The sequence below is a fragment of the Benincasa hispida genome, chromosome 1 (assembly GCF_027475165.1).
Source record: "Benincasa hispida cultivar pf3 chromosome 1, pf3_genome.v1.1, whole genome shotgun sequence".
Taxonomy (NCBI): Eukaryota; Viridiplantae; Streptophyta; class Magnoliopsida; order Cucurbitales; family Cucurbitaceae; genus Benincasa; species Benincasa hispida.
The window spans coordinates 34278001-34284000 of NC_143478.1; the positions used below are offsets into that span (position 1 = coordinate 34278001).

At 41.6% G+C, this 6000-nt stretch overlaps 1 non-coding gene across 1 annotated transcript; it reads left to right on the plus strand.

Moving 5' to 3' along the window:
- Positions 1-5287: 5287 nt before the first annotated feature.
- On the plus strand, positions 5288-5393 carry LOC120070411 (small nucleolar RNA R71). Its single transcript, XR_005479904.1, has one exon. It is a non-coding gene; the product is annotated as a small nucleolar RNA R71 (small nucleolar RNA).
- Positions 5394-6000: the final 607 nt, after the last annotated feature.

The window sequence follows — 6000 nt, forward strand, 5'->3', positions numbered from 1 at the left end:
ATACGACAATGTCCTCATTGCCAAAAGAAATTAAAATAAGTCATGCAACGGTCATAGAATGCATTGTAAAGAGAGTTTGAAAGAAAGCTAGCAAACTCCTAACTTCTAGAAATATTTCATGAGGTGACTATCTTAAGATTTAAGTTGACTCTAGTATAGACGAAAGACATAGAAGCATAGTTTACATCATTGAAATCATACTTGGTGAAGAAACAACATGTGGTAAACTACTAAATTTATCTACTCGGCAAATGATTGCGATAATCAGGTAGGATGCAGTGATAAAACTTTGAAAATTAAAATGCAATGTGATAGCGCAAAATTTGAAATAAAGATAAGGAAGAGTACACCCCCAAATTTTGCGCTGTCGCCCGCATTGAGTATTGATGCATCCATCCCTGCGGCGATCTTTGCTTCTATGGATTGCGGTGATGGAATCAGAATATTTGCTTCTTCTTGTAGTATCTTGCAATTCTGTGTCTTAATCCTTGTAAACAGACAAAGAGAAGGTCAAATGATTTCAAAACAAAACAACAATTGTTTTTTTTTTTTAGAGAAAGATAAGTAAAATACAGATAGTAGTCACGTGAAGAAGATTTAAATGTTCAAGAGTTGAGTAAGGGATAGTTTAGGTTTTTCAACTTTGCGGAGGTTGTTTCTGGCTGAAAATCTCCTCCGTAATATGCTTTGATCCGTTGTCCATTAACTTTAAATGTTCGATTGTCGTCGTCGGTGATTAGTTCCACCGCATCATGTGGAAATCCCTCTTTGATGATGAAGGGACCGAACCAGCGTGATTTTAATTTTCCTGGGAAGACCGCAATCTTGAGTTGAAGAGTAAGGCCTTCTGCCCGATTTGGAGGTTTTTAGCGCATATGCATTTATCATGCCAATGCTTGGTGTGCTCTTTATAAATCTTCGTATTCTCATATGTGTTGATCCTCCATTCTTCTAGCTTGACTAGCTGCAGTTTCCGCGCTTCTCCTGCTTTCTTTAGATTGAAATTCAGTTTCTTGACCACCCACAATGCTTTATATTCCAGCTTCAAAGGCAAGTGACACGCTTTGCCGAATACCAACGCATAAGGGGACATACCTATAGGTGTTTTAAATGTTGTCCGGTCTGCCCATAATGCTTCATCAAGCTTCATTGCCCAATCCTTTCGCGAAGGTTTGACTACCTTATCAAGTATCAATTTAATTTCCCAATTGGACACTTTAGCTTGGCCATTTGTTTGCGGATGGTATGCGGTGGCCACTTTATGGAGGATATTGTACTTACGCAGTAGCTCCTTTATATTATGGTTGACAAAGTATGATCCTTCATCACTTATGATGGCATGGGGAGTGCCAAAACGCGTGAAAATATTTTTCTTCAGGAACTGGGAGACTACTACCCATCACTTGCGGCGCATGCAATTGCCTCTACCCATTTGGAGACATAGTCAACGACTAATAGAATATAGTGCTTACCATTTGAAGGAGGGAATGATCCCATGAAATCAATCCCCCATACGTCGAATAGTTCCAACTCCGCGATAGTATTCATCGGCATTGCATTCTTCCATGAAATGTTGCCAGTGCGGTGACATCGATCACATTTCATTGTGTAGTCAGTAACATCCTTAAATAACGAAGGCCAAAAGAATCCACTTTGTAAAACTTTGGCTGCAGTACGTTGTCCTCCAAAGTGCCCTCGATATGGCAAATCGTGGCACTGCGATAATATGCATTGTTGAGCAGCATCTGGGACGCATAATCAAATGATTTGGTCTGCACCTCTTTTATACAGATTCAACTCATACCAATAATAGTGTCTGCATTTATTCTTGAGCTTCTTCTGTTGTTGGTAGGTGTAATCTTCAGGAAATTATTCATAAACCAAATAATTAATGATGTCTGCATACCAGGGCAGTTCTTCTATGCGAAACAGCTGCTCGTTTGGGAATGTAGCACTCACTTCAGATTCATTGCGGTCAACCTCAGGATTTTCTAGTCTGGACAAGTGATCCGCAACTTGATTCTCTGTCCCCTTTCAATCAATTATCTCGATATCAAATTCTTGAAGGAGGAGAACTCATCTGATCCATCTCGGCTTTGCGTCCCTCTTTGTCATCAAATATTTGATTGCCGAGTGATTAGTATGAATGAGTACCTTGGTTCCCAACAAGTATGCCCGAAATTTTTCCAACGTAAAGATCACAGTCAGGAGCTCTTTTTCAGTGGTGATATAATTAATTTGAGCAGGATTCAGAGTTTCACTCGCATATGCGATGGGGTGCAAAATTGTTTTCTTCTTTCGAGCTAGTGCGGCTCCCATCACATACCCACTTGCGTCACACATGATTTCGAACGGCAGTGTCCAATCCTGCGCAATTAAGACGGGTGTGGGAATCAGTGCATACTTTAAAATTCGAAATGTATTAAGGCAATTTTAAATTCAAACTTTCTGTCTGCCTCTAGTAACGCACTCAATGGTCTTGCTATCTTAGAAAAGTTTTTAATGTATCGTCTGTGGAATCCAGCATGCCCCAAGAAGCTTCGTACTGCCTTCACGTTGGTTGGAGGTGGAAGCTTTTCAATTGCATCAATATTTGCTTTATTCACCTCCAACCTTTCTCGAGAGACCTTGTGTCCCAACATTATACCCTCTGTCACCATGAAGTGACATTTTTCTCAGTTGAGCACCAGGTTCGTCTCTTCACATCTTTTCAGAATTTTCTCCAAATTGGCCAGGCAGACTTCATAAGTGTTCCCATAAACGGAGAAGTCATCCATAAACATTTCTACTGAGTCCTCGAGATAATCTAAAAAAATCGCCATCATGCACCTCTGGAACGTGCTTGGCACATTTTAGAGGCCAAACAACATTTGGCGAAAAGCGAATCTCCCATATGGTCTTGTCTTGGTCTTTAGAAGCTATCATGATCTGGTTGTACCCGATGTATCCATCTAAGAAATAGTAAAAATCATTCCCTGCTAATTTGTCCAGCATTTGATCGATGAATGGCAGAGGAAAGTGATCTTTCTTTGTGGTCGCATTCAATTTGCGGTAGTCCATACATATGCACCATCTAGTGATGGTCCTCTGCAGTATTAATTCATTTTTCTCATTGGGGACTACCGTTATTCTGCCCTTCTTCGGCACACATTGCACGGGGCTGACCCACGTGCTATCTGCAATGGGATAGATAATGCCCGCATCCAGCCACTTGATAATCTCTTTTTTGATGACCTCTTTCATCGTAGAGTTAAGTTTGCGTTGATTCTCAATGGTTCTTTGTGGTCGTCCTCAAAACGAATGTGGTGCATGCAGTACGCAGGGCTAATTCTTTTGATATCAGCGAGCGTCCAGCCGATTGCTCGCACATGCTTCTTGAGAATGCTCATCATTACATTCTCTTGATCTGCGTTAAGTGTGGAGGAAATTTGACTGGCAGCTTCTCATTCTGCCTCAGAAATGCGAACTTCAGATGTGTTGGTGGGGTTTTTAGTTCAAGGGTCGATGGCTCCATGAGAGAATGTTGCGTTATTTTTCTTTCTTCCTTCGACTCTTCTTCTTGCGTTGCAATCGGTCCTTCTTCCTTGTTTTTTTTTGCTACAATCACATTGCAGGCAACTACGGATGTGTCGACATCCTCTTCTTCATACTATTCGTCAGACTTTTCTTCTTCAATCAAATTCATGTCATCATTAGAATCTTGTAGGTCTTCCTCATCAGGAAATTTCATGGCACGAATTTTATTAAATTTGAGCTTTTGTCCGTTTATGCTCAAAGTGATATCGCCCTTGTTCACATCAATTTGAGCACGACCCATTGATAGGAAAGGTCACCCCAAAATGATGAGCACATCTTTATCGACATCATAATCCAGGATGATGAAGTTAGCTGGTAAATTAAATTTATTAATCGTGATCAACACGTCCTTCACCTTACCCTCTGGATGAACCAGAGATCGGTCGGCCAGTTGGAGAGTCACGGATGTGGGCACAAGTTGCCCCACATTTAGTTGTCGAAAGATTGACAGCGACATCAAATTTATGCTGGCCCCCAAGTCACACAGAGCTTGCCCAATGTAGAGTCCTCCTATGGAGCAAGGAATAGTGAAGCTCCCAGGATCGCTCATCTTCGGTGGGATAATAGATTTGGAACTTTGCGTTAGTGCGCCGTGGAAAATTTTCCAGCGCCTCTTTTCTTAGTTACCATGTCCTTTAGAAACTTGGCATAGGTAGACATTTCCTCAATCACTTCACTGAAAGGAATATTAACATGTAATTGTTTCAGCATAGACATGAAGCGTTGGTACTGTACCTCTTCATTTTTCTTCTTCTTTAGCCTCTGAGGGAAATGTGGTAACTAGAATTTCACGGTTCTCATTTCATTTGACTTTGAGGTTGATGCAACCTCAGGTTCTACTACTTCATTTTCTTTTTCTTCTTCTTGCGTCGCTGCAATCTTAGGTTCAACTGTGATGGAGGTTGATCTGTTCTGCTTCTTCTTTTCTCCCTCCACAGTCTTTCCACTGCACAATGTCACAACCTGACATTGCTCCTAAGCTCGGTTGAACTTGGCAGCACCCCTTACGGTCTACTTTTGAGCTCATTTTCAATCTGGCCCATTTACAATTCAAGGTTGCGGATGGACATAGCTTGACTTTGAAGCACCGTCTCATTTTTCTCTATATATTGCTTCAATAGGCCTTCTAGGGAAGAAGATTGCGGTGGTTGTTGTGAGCTACTCGCTTGATTGCTCTGTTGACCGTTGCTGCGTTGAAAGAACCCTGGTGGCCCTTCTTTTTGTGCCACATATTGAAAATTTTGTTGTTGATTCTTCCAAGCAAAGTTTGGGTGGTTTTTCCACCTAGGGTTGTAGGTATTGGAAAAGGGGTTGTTCTTTACAAAATATACAGACTGTGGGTTTTGTGGATAATTCTCCATCGCATGCTCATCACCGCAAGTCGTACACCTTGCAGTGTTTTGACTTATTGCGTTGATTTGCCCACCTTGCGGTGTTGGGCTGCTGATCGTCATTCCTTGAATCAAATTCATCATTGCGGTCATTTGGTTTTGCAATGAGACAATAGCACCGTTATTTGCGTCAAAATATTTGAGTCTTAATCTCTGGTCGCTCTCCCTCTAGTCTTCATGATTCTTGGAGATACGATCCAGGATATTCTTCGCCTCATCATAAGTCTTGTTAAGCAGACCACCAGCTGTGTTGCATTGGCAGCGGTCTGCGAAGCAGGATTCAAACCGTAGTAGAAATTTTCATTTGAAGGCAGTCTGATAGCCCATTATGCGGACAATCTCGGACCAACCTTTTAAACCTCCCTAAGCATCACTGAGTGATTCGTCCATATCTTGTTCAAAATTAGTAATAAGCTTTCTTCGTCTGGCATTTTTTGTAGGTGGGAAATACTTCTGCATAAACTTCTCCATCACTTACTCCCAAGAAGTGATCTCTCCTGGTTCGAGTGATAAGCCCATTTCCTAGCCTGATCACAGAGAGAAAATGGAAACAACGTTAGTCATACCTCCTCAGCAGAGATGTTTGGGAACACAAAAGTATTGCAGATTTCAATAAAACTTCGAAGATGGGTGTGCGGATCCTCGCGACGCCTTCCTCCGAATTGACCTGCAGCCTGGATCATCTGCAACATCACTGGTTTCATTTCAAATCTACTTCCGTCTAAGGCAGGCCTCATGATTCCTGGAGAGAAATCATAGAGGTTTGGCGATGCATAGTCCCTAATGGGCCTACTACAATCGTTTTCCAATAGAATCGGATTTTCCATGACATTGTTGTTATTTGGTGCTTCATTCCTAGGCTGCTCTGCCATCTCTTCTTTATCGAATTGTGGTTACTGTTGGCGGTCCCTTAGTCTCCTTCGAAATGTTCTCTCAATCTCTGGGTTGTGGGTTGTAGTTCACCAGAGATTGAGAGTTCTACTAAGAATTCACAAAAATTACCATTAACTACTATTTTGCCGAAGTCCCCGGC